A 22,791-nucleotide genomic window follows, 5' to 3' on the forward strand; every position below is an offset into this window, starting at 1 on the left:
ATCGCTTAGAAAGCAACAGGCCCAACCGTCGATGGTTATGCCGGACAGAAGTGGTCCCGCGTGAGATCACCTTTACGGTGTTGGTTAAATATTTTTTATGCGGCGGTGTCGACCGTGGTTCAATCTCGGTTATTAGAGCGGCACCGTGTGTGGCATTTATTCGCCGAGATAATTTGCAAAGCACGATGTGTCCTGGACGAAACGTTTAACGACCGAGCGTTTAAGCTGAAGCGCAACTACAATTCGCCCCGTTCCCGCCTCCTTTTTGCGTCCGTATGGCGTTCCCGGCGTATTTCTATCGGGCCACGCGATCAAACGCACTGTTATTTCGTCAACTGACGTCCCGCTAATTTCTGCCGCAGGTGAAGCTGCAGAGAGGATTCACCGCCACGGCGACCGAAGCGGAACGACAGGCTCGCACGTCAGTATCGGTGAGTTCGCATGTATTTTTTGCACGAAGTTTTTATACCGAACACCGTCGCTGTTTCAGTTTTAACATCACTCGTTTTTATTGTCGAACGCAAACAATATGCATTTGCATGGTTGAACGCGCGTATCTCAGGAAGTGCTGCTTATTCCTGCCAATGAGGATAACAATTAATCTAACAATATCATCTTATTTACATAATAATCACATACTTATCGTGGCAAGTTAAACGTGACCATTGTAACATGTCGTGTATTCAAGCGCGACCGGTCTGAACGGAAGGATACACCGAGAGAAAAATATAGTTATTCTCGGATACGTCTCGCTTCGGAGACAATCTCCTCGTTTACTTCAACTACAAAAATATCAGTAGCAATATGTACGTAAGGTTATCACTGACATTATAGTAATACTTACCGTAAAAATAGCGACTATTTTTCGCAGTTGAAATGAAAAAAAAAGGACATTATTGTCCCGAAAAATAACTGTATCTTTCTCTCAATGTAGGATCGTAGCTTCTGAGATTTTTTAAGTATGAAATTGTTTACAATCATTACTCCCTCTGAATGAACGATTGTCCACTCTTGCATCATCGACGCCGAAATCCGCGCACTGTATCGAAGATCGCCCGGTGAATATACTCCGGGGTCCTTTCGGACGATCCTTCGTCGACGACTCGCGAATAAATCTTTTATGCACTTCGGGCTCGCTCCGTCCATCCGTCAGAAAACCACGCGGAATCCTTTGTCCTCCGAACCGGTCCAGGGAATTTCCGTGGGCGGAATAAAAAGGGGCCGGGGCCCATAATGCCGCGATGCGGGAGAAAGAGCGAGAGAGAAAGGGGGGAGGAGCATTTCGATCCCTTTGAAACCCAAGTCCAAGCGTTAGGGATGCCCGGCGTAGGGGTTAAAGAAGGAGGAAGAGTGACGCGGGGGTGAATGCAATATTATTCAAAATCACGAAAATCTCCGCCGGTATTTCGTTATTTTCGGGGCCCATTGGAGGACCGTAGATGCATATCTCGCGCCGTTGAATGGGCCGCCGTACGATGTAAGCACCGGCCGTGTTTGTTCGTCGCTGATCGCTTTCCCTTCACGTCACGCGACGGGGTCGCCCTTCCGCGCGGCAAGGGTCGAGAACCGACGAGGGTGATCCGGGTAAAAAGGGTCAAACCCGCGCACAAAGGCGCGCGCAGAGCCGCGACCTAGCGTGTACGCACGCAATCGTAGAAGCGGCGCGCTTCCACGATCGCGTGGTCCGCGGCGAATCGAAGGAGCGGAAATGAAAGAGAGAATCCAAAGACGGTCCAAGGGTTCGATTCTCGGAAACCTGCCGCGTCTCGCGAGCTAGTGTGCGGCGCAACCGTATTTTTCCCAGCTGCCCTTCGTTCAGCCCTTTTTCCACATTTTCACCAAGAAGTTCGCCAGGTGCTCCGTTGAAATTAGCGGAACGACGAGCGCGTTGTAGAACGTCCGAAAAAGAAGAACGCAAAGGGAAGAAAAAGAGACGTCCGCTCCGACGTTGTTTTTTTTTCTTTTTTGTTTCGATGCACTTGCCGCTAATAATATTTTGAACTTTGGCCTGGGGATCTTTCATCGGGCGATCCGCGGTTCAACCCTTTCACAGGTGCATCCCGTCAGGAAAGAAACTCTTTCCCCGCATTGTTCCGCTAACCTTGCCGGTGCGTGCGTCGCAGGTAAAAGGGTTGGGATTCTGGGTTAGCGGAGCGAAGGATCCAGCGGGAAATGGCCCGATTAACGGTGCGGCAGGACGCGATAATTTACCACTACCCGACTGTGGTCCGACCTGCTCCGCTTCTGTATTTGTTATTTTCTGATTTGTCCCGGCTCTTTATCCCGCTCCCTCGATTATACGTGTTATCGCGGATGATGATCGACAAAATATTTTTCTGCGTACAATATACCCTTGCGTGGCAAATGTATATTTTAAAGATCAAAATTCACACACACATACATACACGCTCTCTCTTTCTCTCTCTTTTTTCATTTTCTTTTTCTCTGTACGTTCTCTACCCTCGCTCTTCGACATGTTATACAGCGCACGGTTATCCTTTGTTATATTGTTTAATTTAATTTGAATATACTCAGTCTACGTCTTCATACTCCAAATGATACTAATCTACCTAATTTTTATATTATTATAGTTCTATTATATTTTATATATGTTTAATTAATACACACTACGCTTGAGAGGAAATTGTCCCAAGCGCGTAACAAATAACACTTTCTCTCTCCCTCTTCCCCTCTTTCTCCCTTTTTTTCGAATTTTATTTCCCACTAATTCTATTGATTTGTGTTCGATGTAACGTCCTTTGATAAGATAAAAAGAGGAACGCGCTCTTATCAAATATGAAACAAGATTCGCCGGCACGGAGATCCGAAGATACTTCCTCGAGCAGCTGCTCCGCAACTCCAGACAGGTTCGAACATGTCTCGCCATTCGGCCCCGGGAAAGACTTCCTTTTGTGTAACGCATTACGCTTAAACTCGAAACGTTCGCAGTCTCTTCGGATCGATGCGCAGTTTCGAATCTATACGGGGAAGGCATTTCGAGTTTCTTTGACCGAGTTTCTTCACGTGCCAAGAGCATGCACAAGGTGCTCGAACTTGTACGAACAGATCAGTATTTGGCCCCCGTCCGCAAAGGAGAACCAAAAGGATCCTGCCGGATGCGAGGACCTGCCTCGCGATGCTTCTAAAGCAAGTCTCACGTGGGTGGCTGGGTGCGTAAATGCATCCTCGGGGTTGTGTGTAAAAAAGAACTTTGAAAGGACGCGTCCTAACTCTCCCGCGCGATGCTCAGACACGCGCTTTTCAATGGCGAATTTCATCATTTTGGATGCGCCGCTTGCAAAGGATTCGTCGCGAATACGACTGTAGGTATCGTCGACATGCCGTGATTTCTCCCGTGAGACACCCTCGCAATTGTCATTCGTTGCTCCCACAATGTCACACGGATAATACCGCGTGCAACCGACGCGTCTAGATTTGCGTATCTACGATCGTAAATCCTTTCCGTCATTTCTTCGGTATCGTAAATCGAAGCGAGCTCGTGGAGGCACGTTCGCGATGGACTCTCGACGAGTCGTCGGGATCAACACGGGAATACCAAATACCAAATATCAAACATCGCTCGACACACCAAGTTCGAGAGTTTCGGCAAACCCCGTTGGGAGACCGCGATATCCCACGATATTCGCTCCTTCGTCTTTCACGAGACTCGAGAGTTTCTCGCGCCGCGTGAAACGCGACTCTCGGAGAGATCCGTTTCCATTTGCGAGTCGCCATTATGTCCCTAAATAAACAGCCCTTCCTTGCGAGTCCCCGCACCTATGTAAACACAAGATCTCGACGAAGCTGCCGCACGCTCCACCGATCCGAGATTCACTCGGCTGGGTGTGAGGAGAAAAAAAAAACTGGGGATGGATTTTCGTGAAATGGGGGCGGCGGGGACAAGGGGGGAGGGTCGCATTGAAGGTCGCGGGAGCATGAATCTGCCTCCGGAGCACGGATCCATTCTTAAAGGATTATCGTTATAAATTATACACATTTCCCGTTCCTGCCCTTCCAGCCACCCTCCTACGCCGCCGAATGACCGGTAGCAGCTTAAGGATTTCTATCGCGGGATTAGCGTGGACCGTGTCATCGTGGTATCCTGTCTATTCGGCCCGTCCTCGCTCGATCTCGTCGAAGGCGTTTTATTCCGTCGTCTTATTTGCCGGATGCGGATTCCGCGATATCGCGCGCTCGTAAGTCCGACGGGTTCGCGAAGCGTGGAAAATTGCCACGAGAGACGGCAGGATCACGCGTGGCGGACGCGTGCGCGAGATAGGCGAGGATCATGCGAGGATCCGAACGATGCTGAAAGCCGCTCGAATCGCTAGTGCACGATAATAGATATGAATGATTAGGGAAACGGCCATCTTATCGTTGGGGGGGGGGNGACTTTTCGCGGGAACGAGGCGAGAGACGGCCGTCGCCGATGGCGTCCCCGTCTTTGTGCCCGATTCGTTTTTACGTGCACGTGGAGGAGCAGTTTGACGGGTCTCTTTGGACCCGATCCTTTTCTCGGGCGAAAAGGGTCCTGTGGGCGGAGCGGTCGGCCGAGAAAAGGACCTCATTCGAGTCCAGTAGAGAGAGGATTCTCTAGGATCCTGACCAGAGCGCGGGATAAGGAACGAGCTTTCAAAGGGGCTGAAATTGAACACGTGCAAGGGTGAGTCAGAGGAGCGAAAGAAGAAAGAGAGAGAGGGAGGGGGCATACGTGATAGAGTGCGAGAAGAGAATCGGGGGGCCCGACAACGCGCGGGCCTCTCGGAGATTTCTGCGTCAGATAGCGTTGCCGCTCGCAGGGCTGCAGTCCTGTCTTTTCTACGGGCTCCATTGTGACTGACGTCAATCGTTCATGCGAGTTACGACGCGCGAAGTATGATTTGTTTGGCACGTCGTTCATCGCGTCGCTCTTCAATTATTACCCCGTGGCATCCTCTGCGTTTGACATGAAAGTGTCAATCAAATGACGTGAAAAAATGTCGGTTAGAAACGCAAGTTACTACAGACTATATTCGTGCGTGTGTATTTGCAGGAACTTACACAGACGATTATGCGCTAAAGTAGACCCGAGCTATGCGAGAATATATTCTAATAATAATTACACGATATGCTTATCGACTAATTTATTTTAATCAATGATTTCATCGATACTTTTCCGATTTGTCGATTTTTCCGAGGTGAAATTGCGCGATGATCGTCGCGCTATGAAACTTCCAATTCCACAAATGAGTTTCTTCACAGGCCGGTTCCTCAGGGTCGACGGTCGAGTGCGGCCCTGCGTGCTTCGAGCTCATCATCTATCTCGTCTATACTCCGGAGTGTCGAGACTCCTAGATATATCCCCCCTCCCCCTCTCCCCCTCCGCGTTAACCTAAGCCTAGAGAAGCCACATTTTTTTCGACTGCGTCCGGCGTATCCATTAGAACACGTGCATCCATCGCCATAACAAGTGCCCCGACGACGCTGTAAACCCCCCGACGGGCACAAAAAACCATGGTCCATCCGGAGAGATTGTCCTCCTCCCCTCCTCACGGTTCCTCCTATTCTTCTCCTTCACCTCTACCCGCCGTCTTTTTCATACGTCCGAAACAGCCTAATGACTATTATAATCTCCGTGTACGTCGATGGCACTGTCTCCTTTATCCTTCGCGCGCAGGAACTTCCAACGTGGAGGAAGAGATCTCTCGTGTCATTACATTGGCGTGATGAATAACGTTCGGAGGAGGGAAAATTCCTTCCGTGTTATTATAAGGCGATTTTAGTGGCGTGCGTGGAAATTGGTGTTCTTCCTCGCGTGAGGCTCCTCTTCCTCCTTCTTCTTCTTCTTTTTTTTTTTTTTCTTTTTTGTACGCACTCTCCGTGCGTCTGGAAAAGAAATCGGATTTTCCCTGGAACTCGTCCCGTTCCTCTCCACCTCTGCTCTGCGTGTGTAATTAAATGCTCGCCTAATCTTCTTTTTTGGCCGACCGTGGTCTGGATACACGCCCGAGAGCTTTCGATTACCTGGCTTGTCCAAAGTGTGAAAGGCCTCTTTGTCCGTTTAATCTTGGAAATATGCGGCGAAACCCTCGGTGTGAAAATTATCTAGATAATTCCCACAGCTTTACTCGCGAATCGGCGTTGCTCTTCAGCGACGACGGTGCGACCATTTAGGGCGGCAATTTTTGCTCGAAGAAAAACCGCGCGAGATTCTCCGTCGAGTTCCCGCCGCGAGGGATCGAAGAAGAGCCTCGTTTCTTATCTCGCACCCAGCTTTTCTTCGCCAAGTTCCCTCACGACGGATACGCGACGCCTGGATACAACATTATCGCCGCGTATCCCCCCGAAATCCAGCGTTATTAAATCACTTTTAAAGGATTTAATTATAGTCTCACCTTTTTCGGCGCAGCTCGGGATAACGAACAAGGCATCCGGCCTCTCGTCAACTGACAACAAGAACGAATCCGAGCAATTACTTCTCCATACACGGTCGCCTCTCGAGTGATCACCGTAACTGGTTGGTCCTCCCCCCCCCCCTCCCACGAAATAAAAAAATGNCAAAAACCCGCCGCCACTATTGCGCAACTAACGCGAGATGTTACTGCAGTCTGAATCGCACGCTTCGAATGCTTAACGAAATTGCATGCCCGATTACTTTGAAATTGATAAAATTAGTCCAATCAGATGAATCCAACGCGCTCTAACAAGAAGACCTCGATAAGTAAAGTTTGAAAAATTATTTGTCGGATATTTTTACACTAAGGAACACGTTTAATTGACTCAAACAAAATTCTTATTCGGATATGGCCGGACAAGTGTTTTGATTGAGATCCAAAATTTGGCCATCTGAACCAAACATTTATCATTTCCGTTTCAGATAATTTTGATCGTCACCAAAAACATATGTTTATTCTACGATATATCCAAACCAGAACTTTGAGTCAAGTAGATGGATTTCTCAGTGTATTAACTCTCTTGGACCGACGGAGCGACGAGTTGTGGAGGCAAATACGGCAGTTTCGTGTGCGCAACGATAATCGGCTCGGGTAGGCCCGCAGAGATTGAAATTTGGCTTTGGTATACAATAACAATAACTCCGCAAATCTCTGTAAAGTTTGCTGACGCAATTCACGTGGCGTTTCTCGTCGACGTTGCGCGAACATCGCTGCCAACGGAGCAAACAGTGCGAATAATTCGACATCTGTCGTTCGTCTCTTTGGCGGCATAGGGCACCCCTGTAAATAATGTTTTTAACCGGGAATACGGAGGAGGGAGGAGGGTGTATAGGTGACTGGTATGGCGGTGGTGACCTGTCGTCACGGAACATTAGGACGGTGATCTCGAGAAAGGAGGGTGGCCGCGACAAAAGTGGTTCGTCCACATTGAACGCCCGGCGAGGAAAGAAGGAAGAAAAGTCGACAGAGAGAGTCTCGAAATCGGCGTATCGGCCGGTTCAAAGGCACGGTACGAGAGTCAGCGGGTTCGCGCAAACGGGCCGCGACGAAACGGGTGGTCCCTTTTCGTGCATTTCAGCCCGCTACCGCTCTTCTTTATCCCCTCTCTCCCCCTTCTTTTGAGCCCTCTTCTCCCTCGCCCGATCTTTCTATCGAACGGTACGGAAATTAGCCGTGACGCACGGCTGCCTCTTTTCGAGCTCTCGGTGATCGCGGATTTTTTTCGCGGGTCTTCGAGTCATTTTTATTTCATTCGTTCACCGAACACCTTCTATTCGGACGAACAATGGCTCGCTCAGGACGATAAATCCTCGAGGAGACCCCGCGTCCATACCATGGAAATCGGGCCGCACAATACCGACGATATTGTGGGCACGTTGTTGGCCGTGCCGCGGAAAAGTGGCGCGAAAATTCTGCGGTGCGCCGTGTCGACTCCGCGTGGCAAATTATTTCGATCTAGAACGGACTCGCCGGGTAATTCTCTCAATCGGGATCTACTTCATACTCGTTTTCGGCGAGGTGCCCGACTCGAGATTTATCGAGCGATGAAGTACGGATCGTCGAGTCGTCACGAATCTTGTTTGCCAAGCCGAACAGCGTCGTCGTCGTATCCAATTTGGTGAATCTTCCCGAGTCGAACTTTGAATTCTGCGTTAACCCTGCAAATGATCTCGCGAGCTTGAAGAACTAATGGAAAATCTCGAGGTATAACAAAGTACCTGTGTAATTATTTGTACAAGTGGTTACTTGTACTGCCGTTTTCTCCATATTAAGCCTTAAAAGAAACGATTAATTTCAGAATTATTTAATATTCGAGATTATTATTGCAGAAAAACTCCGAAACTTGTATAATAAATATTAATATATCTGGAAAAAATATATAGGATATTTCAAAACCAATATGTGTTTTTAATATGACAAATTCTTTCGGATATTCTGAGACTGAAGTTCAAATATGAAGATGTCGAGGTATCAATAGTTTTTCAGATACAAACGATCGAAGAAGCGAGGATTTTCGCAAACTGAACTTCGAAAGACCGAATGGATAACGAAATTATTTCCTTCCATCAATTGCAAGTGGACTTTACTTTTATAGAAACTTACGTTTTAAGTTTACCTATAAATTTTAGTTACAAAGATATGTTGAAAATTGAAAAGTCACTATAAATGAGGATCTCCCTCGATATTTTCGTACTTGAATTTTCGTCCTGGAATGTCCCAAGGAATCTGTCGTGTTAAGAACATGCGTTGATTCCAGGACACTTCATCTATAAAATATATGAGACATATGAGAAATATATGAAATATATATCGCGAGCGAGCGATTGACTAGTAAAAGTACGTGTTAATTAACGCGATACTGTCGAGAGCTCGATCAAATATTTCAAGATCTGACGATTTTAATTACTCGACGGGAAATACATATCATGCAACGTTCAGTACATACATCGTGTAACGTATGATGCAATGCTCAACGTGAGGCGGAAAAGTAAAATGCAGTAAAGATACTGTTATAAAGGAATTTTCTCACTAATATGCCTGCGAAAAGCTGCGAGGGACTGTGATATCGACGTATAAAACGAGGGATCTTTTGGAAAACTCAAACACCTGCAGTCTCTCATCGAGTTCGGTTAGCCCGCATTGAGTCCTTTCTCCGGTTTGCCGGAGGCAAGTCCCCGCCTACGCAGGCCCTCATGGGCCCTTCGTAGCCCTCGTAGAAATTGCGCAGCGGTCCCTATTTACGGGATCGCTACTCCGCCTCTCTCTCCCTCGCTCTCTTCCCTCGCTGCCCTTCGTCTTGGGGTCTGTCTCCTTCCGCAAGGCGGAAAGGACTATGGATACCGTTTTAAACTAATTTGACTCGTGGCGGAGCGAATCCGTTGCCGGAAATAGGATCCTCTTTGAAAGGTCGCCGATCCTGCGATGGTGAGAAGCAGGTTGGCACCAATTAGTGGTCTGGTGCCGTTAAGTGACGTGACTCACTTAGATTTTCATGAGTTTCTAATTTAACCGCCAAGGGTGTCTATTGGCTAGCCGGCAACCCATGTTCGAGATTCTGTCGCATCACCATAAAATATTATGACTCTGATTGGTTCTGTGATTCAGCGTTGTCCCGTTGACGCGTTGACAGAGTTTTATCGGATTGCCTCGAAAATCACGCGTCAATGATTCGTAATCGATTCTCTTTCTACCGCCTTCGAATAGCGTAGACCTTCTCAATTGTCACCGTATATGATGATATAACGGTGTGAGAAACGGTGATTCATACGTGTCTACTTACTCCGCAGGGGAAGCTCGGACAAAGTGAATATGTTAAAGAAATGCAAAGAAATAATTGAAATCATAAATTCTTTTTATTCTAATACTATTCCACATATAATAATCGTTTTATGAAAGAAAAGAAAATTATATATATATATGTGTATCGAAATCAAATATTTTAAAAACTTCTTATTTAATAAAAACTGAGAGAAAAAAATTATTCACTTTGCCCGATCCAACCGGGTAAAACGTACATGGCACGCCAGCAAAGTGAACCTTGTTCATTTGCCCTATTCATTTTGCTCGAGAGACACTTTTGGGGACAAATTCGTAAAATAAATATAACCGTCAACATAATAAATGCAAACAACCTGAAATAAAATCAACTTCTTCATTAATTGGCAAACACTATGAATAATTAAAAAATATACCTTGACGAAAATCGTAACAAAATATGGGACAAAACAAAATTCTAAACTACGACATGCAATCTTATATTGTTTCAATGTCACTGTTATATCACAATACAATCTACTTCACGGAAAAAAAATTTTGCTGGAACAGCAAATTGTTTGTTAATATAGTGAAGCTAGAAATTTTGCCGCACGATAAAAAAATAATTTTGCTGCTGTGGTAAAATGTTGCTACAGCGAGAAAATTTAGTTGGTATAATGAAAAATTAATACAACAAATCTTTTTGCTGTCACTGTATTAGCAAACAATTTGCTGCACCAGCAAAATTGTTTTCCCCGTGTTATCGATGAATTTCATAGCGCTGTCTATAATAGTTTAGCGAGAAACATCATTATTCTTTTTACCCGAGCGACTCGCTTTGTCCGGGCTTCCCCTGCTTGACACATACACGTATATCGCACGATCGGCAGCATCTTTGACGACAATTTTACTCAAACTTGATAAACGAGTACAAAGAGTTTTCTATTTTGTTCTGAAAGACTCTATTACCCCGAATGAGTTTTATCGCGCTCCAACGAGCGTTTTCAGGCGCGGATTGGTAAGGGCCCTGGTTGCGTGCCCTTTTCACGCTCGTCTTGGCTCGAGTACTCGCTTATCCAAATAAGTGGAGCCACGGAGAAGCGATGCAGAATCTGCTTTCACTATCTGCGACCGAGTGGGACGCTGAGATCCTTCCTGGCGAGGAGGAGGTTTTAACGCCCGAGGACTTTTATGACCGAGATCACCTTGGGCGGTGAAGGGCGGCCTGTTTTCGTCTCGGAAGGGCTCGGGCCTTTCTCGTGGATATTTCACAGCGATACTTGCTTGCCAGCCTGCGAACACAATTAAACGCGAGACATTTAGGAGGCTGTAATGCGCGACTGTAATGCGCGACGTTTGTTTGTTGAGACTATAAAAGAGCGCGACACGCGAAATTTACGGTTAGAAGAATGAAAATCAATGAAAGTTAATTAAATTAAGAAATTCATGAATGATCAAATTAATTGCATAGAAATCTGTTTTATGTGTCGTGCTGTTCAACCAGACGCTATTTCCGCGTAATTTCATTTGGTCTGCTTTATGACTGAAAATTATGTGTGCCATAATTAATCGATGATATATGAAAACCGCACGATATACCGCTCCTTTTTCGACATATCTCGGTAAATGAGTCGATAAGGAATTTGTAGGGAGTACGAGTGAGTTCATTTTATTTTACGCGATTGAATCGACAACTAAAATAAATTCCTCTCTCCCACATAGTGGAGAATATCGTCGGATTTGAAAGCACACAGCAAAGTACATCGGAAAGTGTTCGTTTCCTGCGCCATTGCGCGCTGCGTCGCACCACGAGAGCGAATTTGAGATTATAGTCGCGGTTGAAATCGGAGAAAATCATAATAACGGCTCAGCCGCCACGTCGTCGCGGTGGAATCTCTAATCCGCGCATCTTCCGCCCTGTAATCGCATGGCATTTGTGACAGCCGCGATGTAGTTAGCGGGTTCCTAGCGGCCTCGCGGTGTCACTTTCGGTTCTCTCTCTTTCTCTCTGTTCCTCTCTGAGGACCTGATCGTCCTCATTGACGCGTGAGTACCCAGCGCGCGCGCTCGAGCGGGAGGCGGCTGGAGCCCTTTTGAGAGACGAAAACAGGCCGCCCAGTTCGCACCTTCGCCTCAATCTGCCCACGAAAGAGCCCAGTCGTTAATAACAAAAGTGGAGCCCGGCGTGAAAAAAGTCCTGGCGGCAGGGAGGCATAAAGAGGCCAAGGATCGCGTTGCCGGGGTGTCAGGGAGGCGTTCTCTCGCGCTCGAACGGAGACAGTGAAAGCGGATTCTCCCGCGCCGCTTGTTCCGCGTAACCCCGATTTTATTTGTATAGTGAGTTATTGTGTATACGCGGGCGCAAGTAGCGCGGGCGAGGAAGCGCGAAAAGAACCTCGCGGGGCCTCTCATGCCTCCCTCCTGAGCGGACCGAGGCTTGTTTCAAGTTACGTATTATCGGAAATACCAAGAAATCTCCATTCGTTTTCCGTGCGATCTCGTTACGATAATTGGTCTTGCATAGTTATGCAAGAAAAATGTCCATCGACATTGAATACGTTTCGAGGAAAATGAGGATGAAAATTCGATACGTGATTGAAAAAGTATAAATAGCGCTGAGATTCTTCGCAATCGTTCGAGAAGTCAAGTCGTAGTTCATTTTCTTGTCTTTGAGGGTATTCATTGGGTACTGTCATTGTCTTGCGAACAGATGTTGCGTCAAGCAATGTTGAACTCGTTCCAAATAATATGTAATAGTTTTGCTGACTTTACCGAGTCGCTAGTTGTCCTATGAAAGCTCGCGTCGGGTCAATTTCGCTAAATCGTTCGCGGAATGAACAACATCGCAATTTTCAAGCCGGGGGTGGTAGTGGAGGGACGACGCTCCCGTCGGTCGATTGTCAACGTCAATTGTTGTTAAATATTTTCGTCGGCGCGGACATCTTTGTGAAGCTGACCACCAGGTGGTTGCACGAAGAAAAGAGCGATTCGGCTATAGCTTGTACGCGCATTGGACCGTTCGCTCCTGTGGATGGAAAGTGACCGATCCGCGCCGATTCTATTTCAGGGGTTTCTGCTCGAAAGCCCTTTTTCCATTTTCTCCGCCACGGTGTCGGTCTCATTGTACGTCGATCGTCCTCGATCGCACCCACGTGCTGAGACGCGTCGTTCGGCCTGTACGTCGCGTCATCGGATGGAGAACGTATCGCTTTAAACGGACATTTTTAACTCTACTTGACGGGCGTAAAAATTTGTAGAGTACACTCGAACTTTTACGACTTTTCTCGATCCTGCGCACGAGCGCACCCTTGATTCAAGTCCAATTAGTCGCTTGCTAGTTCCGTTATGTCCGATCGACGTCGATATATCTTCCTTTTTCATTGTTTTTCTCCCCGTTACACCTCATCCGCCAGAGGTGTCCCATAAAATGACCGAGATTATCTTAGAGGCTTTCCCTCGCGGTACTTTTCCCGTGTCTAATAAAGAACCCGACGTTATTGGTGCCGCACGTGACAGCAACAGGTAGACGCGTTCCGTCGTGATCGCAGTGTAGTACTTGAAATTGGGAACCGGCTGCTACGTACGATGGGGGGCGACTTTTACGGCCCGATGGCGTCTCGAGATCCCCCCTCTGTCTTTAACGAGTTTACGAGGTTTAACGACGAAGCCTCGAAAATGATTCAAGATAACTACTTCTCAAGCTCGGTCAAGCTGGGAACCTTGGTCTGTCGCGTCACTACGGTGGACTTTACGAGATCCGTTCATTTTTGTGAACGCCATATCTGGGACGACTTTTCCGATTGGGGTCGCGAGTCTTGACTTATAAGCGGGAGAAATGACGTGCATTGCTCTTTCATCGAATACCAAAGTTTTGGTTAAGCGTTCACGAATTAACCGCTGTTATGCCCCCGGATTATACCTGCTCGCGTTGAGCTACCGAAATAAATTCCTAACGACGACAAAGAGACGTCAATGGGAGCTCGTTGGATTTGACTGCGCTCCGTTTTGTGCGCCCCGTTTGCACCCCCGCCGCACCCCAAACACGAGACGGGCCTCGATCCTTACTGGGTAACCGTAACAACCGCCGTGGGCTGCCACAATGGGGAGCATGCTGCACTGTTGGCCCATTGGCTCAATAGATTTTCCGCGAGACCGTGCAAACACAAGCAAACACGGGGGCATCTCCGTTTCCCTCCTGTCCGACGGTACAAGGACTCCTTATATCCGTCTCCTTTCTTCGCGCTCGCAGCTTCCTACGAGATGAGTCATCCATTGTGCCACCACCTACGGCGGACACTGACAACTATCTCAGTCGCGAACACGTGTAAAGCCGAGGATCCGTTTAAGGATTTTTCGTATCCGCCGGTGAATAAAATAGAATGCGGGACGCGACTCGTAAAACGCGACGTTGACGCGAGAAACGCTCGAGGATCGATCCGGCGAGCAAACGTGGGGGATTCCTTTCTTCTTGCGGAGTATTTGAGGTAAAAACGATCGATTGGGAACGCTTTAATATTTGATTTGGTAACATTCGAGCGAGGAGCGATGAGAACGCTTGTCTTTCCGCTTACTGTCGCGACGCGACAATAGCTCGGGTGGTCATCGCGAGTCATTTGTCAACGCCACGGGAGCCCCGTCCCGGTCGAAATGTGAAACCGGATGCTGGGATTACGGATCCCAGCCTGCGAGACTCCTCCGACGGAAGAGAGGAAGAGTATGTGTGTCGCAAACGCTTCCTGTCCGAAGTGAGCGGTAAGTGAAAAAAAAATTGGGACGGTAAGGAGACGATAGATTTGTCGAGGGAAAAGAGCGTAGAAGAAAAAAGTGTAATTCGAGTCGTACAGGATCTGAAGAGAGACCTCGCTGCGATCTCTTCCACGAGAGTACAGCGGCAGGTGGGTGGGCGTGCGTGTAGTATTTCGAGGTACCTGAAAATCGAAGATAGCGGCGTAACGATGGTAGCGGGTACGGCTAATGCGTGAATCTACGCGGGCCTTTGAAGTGGATTGGAAAAGGGCGGCTTGGAGTTTAGCAGGGAAGCGACAGGTGGAGTGGCAATTTCATCGATTTCTCCGAAAGTATTGGCCGTTTCGTGCGATTCGAGACGTTGCGTGTTGCAAAAAGGGAGATTCCGATTGCAGACACTTTCCGTGTATTCGAGGTTGAGAGTATTTATTTATAAGTCATTCGTTAGGACGCTTTTTAGTGAACGAAACGTTAGAAAGTTCGTTCGTAGCGTGGATTAGATTGCTCGATTTCCTGGTGATAAATGAAGCTGGAGTAAGTAATCATTATTGATAAAGAAGAAAGAGCGCGTCAGTTATCGGTCAGTCACACCTATTGTAATTATTAATTTGTGAGAATCAAAATCGCCTCGGTGTCAATTATTTTCTAAGTCGTCGACGTAACGAGTAACGTTCCGCATAGAAAATTTGCTGAGATTTGATTGGAATCTATTCTGATTTGCCGAGGAAATGATGGATTGCGATCGGAGGTGTAATGTTTCAAAAGTGCGATTCTAAGTGGGAAACCCAGACAAATTCTATTCGCTCTTGCTCAACGTTTTCCTCGAGTTTTCTTATAATCGGAATAAGAATGGAATCTCTAATTAATGTCGCAATGTTACATTTATTCGCGATACGTTTGGGCAATCCGATTGGAATCTGCTACATTTGGAAGTGTTTGGGAAATTTTCATGCAAAGTCGGCCACGAATGAGTCCTCTTCATATTTCTCCCCCGACGCTCCGAGATAATTGAATAACGCGATAATTCCGGGCGAGATTTATTCGCTAAAATAGCCCGCCACACGCGGGTTTCTTATTTATTAAATCGTGTCCGCCCGCGAGCTGAAATTCGAACGCAATCAGCTCGCCCGTAAATTCATCTAGAGTATCCGGTTTCGTCGTTAAAAACTTAAATTGGGAGAAACCTTTTCGTTCTCAAATTGCGATAGGTAGGTAAAGATCACGTTTCAGCCTTTCCGCTGCCCCCCGGCCGGGTTATTAATCAGACGAAACCTCACGTAGTAACTCCGTGAAACTCAACTCTCGATTTATCGCGGCGAATCCCCGCGGCTGCGTTTCTCCGCTCCACACGTTACGGGCGTAATGCAATCGGCATCGCGTGCATCTCGGACGAGTGATGTGCCCGCGTCTCGATATCATTTTTTCCGCAACGCTTCCGTCTCGTTTCTGCGTAACACCCTCGGGATCCGTTGGTAGCCGCGATTCTCGATGCTCATAATAATCGCACGAATTAATCTCTCGCATCTGCCTCGGCGGCGTTTCCGGAAGCGACTTAACCTTTAACCTTTCGGGATTGGTTAATAATTGAACGATTGGTTAATTAAACTCGCGCGATGCAAATTTGAGTGGGAGCGAAATGTTGCGGGCTCGGGCGAGAGAAGAGACGAAGAAAAAAGAGGTTTCTAGGGAAGCCCGTTTGCGCCCCGTGTTATTAGCGCCCGCACCTGCGCGAGTAGATACCTTCTAGACGCCGCGGTGTACCTGAGAAAAGTCGTTACGTTATATAAAAAAGGGGAAAAAAATCCGGGGAGGCGATACAATTTAATCCAGAGCCTTAGGTCGTAATGTTACGACGGCGCCGAAAGCATCGTGAGGCTTGAATTCCTTTGGGTTTTTTGTACTGCGGTCCCGTCTTCCCATGACATCGTGCGCGAGACTGCACGTGGTCAGTAACTCCTTTTTTTTTCTTTTTTTTCTCCACGCGTAGGGTTTCTCCCGAGAACACTTTTTCCATGAGCGTGGCTGGAAAAGATTCTCTATTAATAGACGTGAGAACGTGCTCTCGTTTTATATCCCCTTCTTTTTTATTTCTCTGTTGCATTTTGAACTCCTCGCGAAAGTAGCGGCTAATTTTTCAGTCGGCTTTATAAAGTCACTTGGCTTTCGGTTCTAAATGTGACGCGAGAAAGGGACTTTGGTTTTTTTTTCGTACGGATTGAGAAATGATTTCAATGACTATCGACATTACAACATTGCATATTTCTGATATTTATATCGTCGTATTTCTCAAAGAGACATATTTCGTTACTGAGATTAGGATTGCCTTCCAGCAAGAGATACAAGTCGAAACAAGTGTAATTATACTATCATTTGTTCTTATTTCGTATTTGGTAAAGAAAAGGATAATGTAGATGATGTAACTGAACATATGTCGACTCGTGTTTTTCGTGGGAAAGTAAGATGTACTCGCCTTATGCGCTTACGTGTGTTCGGCGTTTCTTTAACTTCGGCTTTTTTACCTTTGAAATCACCTCCCGGCGCGGAAACTCGGGCGCGTTAAATCCGCAGACACGGGAACCAGATGATACGAGACGCGCGATCGCGTATCACGTTTCGATCGTGGAGCGTTACCGGATCAGGTGAGAGCGGAAATGGTCGCTCAAAGCCGATAATAATAATTGATTCGAAATACGAATACGGGTATGAAAACCATCGCAGGAATAAACATTCATCAAGCGTGCATATAAAATTTTGTTTCCCCCACGTTTGTTTTTTTTTTTATCAGTAAGATATCTTTCATTCCTCACGTCACGTAATGCGAGATATGCATGGCTGGAAAGTCGCGGCGACTCGTTTTTCCCTCCCTTCGCTTTTGACAAATATACCGTCGGCCGATACGCTCATGTTGCCGTTCGAGGACGGACTTTTCCAAGTTGTCGGAATCCAGCCGTGTTTTCTAAACGTATATTTAGAACAGCCGTCGAAACATTCAAACGACAAGTAGCTTCGGTGAAAGGTCCTGTTCCTGCTCCGTGCCCTTCTTGCTCGTGTCAAAGTTCCCCCTTATCGTTGCCTGCGTCCCAGGGCGGGGTGGGTTTGGGGCCCGAGGGGAAAAATGTATAATTAACGACGAGTGAGCGCTTCTTTAATTTCTTCCAGAGTCGTGAAGAAACGAATAGCTCGCTTCGACAGGCTTCGCTTCGCTTCCTCCACTCTATAACGCTATTAAGGATAAAATCTGTGTGAAAGCCGATTGAATGTCAAAGTCGGATTTAAAATTGGGACCAGGCATATTCAGCTGGTTCCTTTTTCGAAAGGTGGCAAGTTGACATTGAGTGTGACTTAATGTGTCTATTATCAGAGCCAATAAGCCAGACGAGCAGCTGGCCGATTCGGATGATCCCTCACCTCGGAAATGTTTCCGTGGCCTCGGGCAAGAATAACATTTTGTGAAATTTCATCGACGAGACACGGCTCGGTAGGTATTTTCCGTAGTAGTGAAAAGATCCGCTCGACCTTTTCACCGTGTGATCTGATCCGTGGAAGCTTTTCGAGTTTACTTAACCTGAGATTTAAACGGCGTCAAATAATACAATAATTGTCCCTTTTAAGAGTCGAAAAGGTATATTTTTAAGAAATTTGTCTCCCCAAATATTGTGTAGTCACGGTGCCGTCTGTACTCGCTGAATTCTCCATCGGTTTGTCTTGCATCCTGATTCTGTCGAAATCCAGTGGCATGGCAAATGTTCGAATTTTTTGCGGATAGTTATTTTCTTTTTTTATTAAAAAAAATCATTTGCCAGAAAGAGAGAGGGAGGGAAAGAAATTGTTTTCGAGACGTCTAACGATATTTTTATGGTAAGTATAAATTTCTACAACACGATACATTTAAATGCAACGACGCGGGAGCAAAAATTATTGTAGCGAGGTCATTAGTGCAATTTATCTGAGATATTGCATTATCGTGAAGTAACCATTTGATGTACGTTTACGCCATTGTCCGAGAAGTGGTACAATGGAGATTGGTCGACCAGCCTGGCTTTTGTGGAGGATAAATCGGAATAACTCGAAAATCGCACTCCATAATACCAGGTTGATTCACAACGGACGGGTCCTTTTAAAAATTCCGATACGTTCTAACCGTATAAAAGGAGGTCTAAATGTATACGTTTCATCGGTGGGGAGATTGACAACACGGATGAGTAGTTTTAAGGATCCAAATTCCCCTATCGAGGTGAAATCTATCGTGATATGCGATGCAACGCTGAGAGATTAATATTTCGATAAACATATTTTCTTCCGGTTTAAAGTGATGCGGAAAAGCTGTCGAAGCTTCCCGCATTTATTTATTTATTTAAATACGCAAAACGACAGATTGCATATTTGTTTAATTAATTTGTCTTATATGAAGAAGTCTGCGATTCGATTATCAGCGGGACGTGCTTACTGCAATGCCAAGTATCGCCGGGCGCCATTGACGAGGCGCTTTAACAAAAGCGCTCTCTCGGGTGGCGTCAAATATTTGACAATATTTTCAAGAGTGTCGAGAAAACGTAACTCAATATTCTGCCACTTTGAAACGAGATTAGGGCGAGCCGTGTATTATACGAGCGGAATTCTTTTATTCGCCGTAAAATCTCCGGGGCGTGTTAAGACGTTTCTCTGTATGTTCGTCTATCCACGGTGCGGTATCGTGTTGCGTCCCCTCCGGGCGTCGTCCCGTCGCGCGCACCGTTCGTCCGGATCCGCGAAGATCAGGCCGATAATCTAAATGGAAAATTATATTGAATCGTACCGAGTATAATGCGAACATTCAGGTAGTTGGCTACCCGTATAATGACGGTTAATGTTGGTAATCTGATCCGCGGTATCTATCTTTTTCGATCCGTTCGAGAAGGAACCGCTGCTCTCGAAATGTTTTCCCTTCTCCTTTTCTTTCCCCCTCTTGATTTTTTTCTTCTTCCCTTTTCTTTTCATCGTTTTTCCTTTCCTATTATTCGCCGCGAGCCACGCTCTGTCATCCGACTACAATCGTCTCGCGCTAACCGCGATGCAAAAAGGTCCACGTGTTATAAACTCGACACCGAAAGGCACTTTCGGACGATTACGGCGCAGGTGCAGGAAGTCGCGTAATCACGGTGTTCGCTTTCGCAACGATTGATTGGAGGAGGAATGTATTTTTGCGATTACGCGTATGTTTTATGCGACAAAAATATCGGGAGTGAAGGGTACCTCGAAATTTTTGCCCCATCGCTGATTTGTGTCCTCAAACTTTCTTTATATTTAAAGCACGTAAAATATATATATATATATATCATTCGCGCGTAATATTAAAATAAATTATACATCCCGAGTTAGGTAATAACTACGAATTTGGACATGTTTCTTTAAAATTTACACGAGCGATCAATTATTTTACGTTCATTGCGATCAATTATTTTACGTTCATTGCGATCAATTATTAGAGCAGCATATTCATTATCTAGTGATAATTGCACGTTTTATTTTGTTTCCTAATTTATTAGACGGCCCAATTTTGTATAGTAAGAAAGGGTATGAAAGGACCCTTTCTCGGTGGGTGCCATCTACCGTTTAAGGATAAAACCCTGTAGCTTAGAGAAGTTTGAGAGCTCTGTAATAGATGGAGCGTCAAGCGAGAGAGGACTTGCACCCCCATGAGTCTCAAAGTTACTCGTTTGGTGACGAGGTGAAAGCTATGTACGTCCTAAAAATGTTTTTATTCTTTTTTCTTTTCCCAACATCGATATCGCTTGAAAATAATAGGGGATTTTCTGTGATGGGAGTTCGATTAGAAGTTGCGAAAATGTTAAAACAAAAAATCTGCGTGTTCATTAACCCTTATCGGTCGTAAGTCACCTCTCACGTGAAAACAATACTTCGTCGCTGCGGTCGTACGTCACGTAGGAGGTGACAAGTTCGCATATTTACCGAAACCAGCTACAACCTAGTGAGAATCACGCATAAAATAGCGTCCGATAAGGGTTAATTGATCTAGAAACATTAGCGTTATGCAATATTTTATGTTATATAAAATGCAACAGTATAACGGAAATGTTGATAAAAGAAATCAAGCAATTTTATAATATAATTACTATGTATGAGACTTTTCTAATTTTTATTTTTTGATATAAGATTTTGATTTTGTGTGTGTGTGTGTGTGTGTGTGTGATATTCTCTCTCACACGCACACATATACACATACTTAAAGCTAAAGGTAAGGGTAAAGGTGAGGTGCGAAGAGGTGAATCGAGATGATATTGTCACACGATTTATTCGATAAATGCGATTACAATAGGCAACTTGGCACAACTAAAACTAAGGCTGGATCATGCGGTCCAAATGCGGAATCCAAACGAAAGAAAAACGACGTTACAACGACAACACAAAACAGATATAAAGTGCGCAGCGCAAGAGATCGAGATAGAGGCACGAAACGAGAGGTGCAAAAAAAAAGTAAGCTAAAAGACGGCAAAGGTAAATGTAGACGCAAATTTCGCCAGAGAAACGAATAGAGAAAAATTCCGACACACGAACAACTAATTTTCAAGATTGATCGGAACACAATCGCCGCAGATGCGATCGTTTCTACCGCGGCTATTAATTACCCAAGTATCACAAGATATCGCTCGAGCTGTGATTCGTTCATTTAAACTAGTTTCATTCTAACTTAGACGCATAATCTATCGTTACGAACGACTTATCACAGTTTCGCCACGCCTCATTTCATCCGTATCATACTTGCTTATACATCCGGCGAGCATAAACTTAACCAAATGTAACTCGGCGCGATAGACATTCTACTTGGAGATCTTTCGAACGCTAAGTCAACTCTTACCGCTAATCTACAGCTAATATCACAGGTTCTCCTAGCCTTCCCCCCCTCCCCTTAGCTAGCATCACAGTTTGAAATATGAGTTCCGCGACAGATTATCACAGTTTTCACGCTGGCGCTCCAGCGATATAATTACTCTCTCGGCGACGACGTATCACAGACATTCGTATTACGAGATATGCACTGGGCGGCCCATGATCTCGAACCAAGTTCGATCCACTAAAGCTAAACTACAACGTACTTCTATCGTTATTAACGAGACACTAACGCTAGCAACTGTACACGTGCGATAATAAACGAAGGATATCACAGTCGTTGGATTAAACGACACTAGTAGCTTATAAGCGACCGATCTTACGTGCGAGGATACTGCAAGGTGTTCTACGCTACTTATCAGCCTAGCCTGTCGCGGATACTTAAACGAGTAATCCAGTTAAAGCTCCGAACCAGGAGTTAATGGGCGAGTTGAACTTATCGGGTATACGCGAATAACAGCTAAGCGATCTTACGGGGTATTAAAGCTACCTTCGGCTCCTCCGCTCCTCCCATGAGATCTCCTGTACTCCGGTTCCCGCGGATCTTCCCTCGAGCGACGGCCGGTCGTCTCCGGCGCTAGTCTCCGGCTATTGATCACCCGGACGGATGCACGCGAACCTTATCGAAGACACCGGCCGTTGTTCGTCAGAGGCTCGATCGGCCGGCCGTATCCTCGATCTTATTCGCGATCTCGCGACTCTCTCCGTGCCAACGATCATCGCCGGCCCGTCGTTCTGCCGCGAGAGACCTTGATCCCGTCCGGGACGATCCTGCCGCCGATTGCCCTTGAGAGCGATCCGCTTTCCCCCGCCGCGACTCGGCGCACCACCACTTCAGGTTCTTCAGAATGGTCTTGACAGCTCGCCGGGCCGCCGACGCGCCGCCGTCGATGGATCGAACTCGATCGCCGGTGAGCCTCGTGTACGTGATCTTCATACTGGCGCCATAAGTGAGTGAGCAGCCGAGAAAAACCGGTCGCAATTCCGGAGGATGCCGAGGCGGATGGCGGCACGGCGGTGGAGCGTCTCCCCCGAGCACCCGGGGACAACTCGTATAACTCGCACGCTCGTGGTATGTGTGTGAACGAGGAAGGAAGAAAGGAAGGAAGAACGATAGAGCAAGAGCGAATGCGAGATGGCCGGAAGGGTGAAGGACGGGGAACAACGTGCACGTGCACGACACGAGGATGGATATCTGACCGGTTGGCAGCTCTCCTCGTCTTTTCCCTTTTTCCTTCGAGACCGCGCGTATGAGTGGGTGTGATTGAATGTGAGCTGGGATGAGAACAGCCTCGGCTTATATAGCCGAAGGGCAGCGCATGCGCCCGACTCGGGTATCGGGGTGGCGGAGGGTGGAGGCAAGGTTTTTGCACAGGTACGTGCATCAGCGTGCGTGAGCGCGCGCATTAGCGGGAGAGTAGGGGGCTGCGGGTACTTGGCGTCTTGCTCGTCTTCCTGCGGCGGGAGG

Source organism: Dinoponera quadriceps, unplaced genomic scaffold (assembly GCF_001313825.1).
Source record: "Dinoponera quadriceps isolate SergipeBrazil2010 unplaced genomic scaffold, ASM131382v1 scaffold2110, whole genome shotgun sequence".
Taxonomy (NCBI): Eukaryota; Metazoa; Arthropoda; class Insecta; order Hymenoptera; family Formicidae; genus Dinoponera; species Dinoponera quadriceps.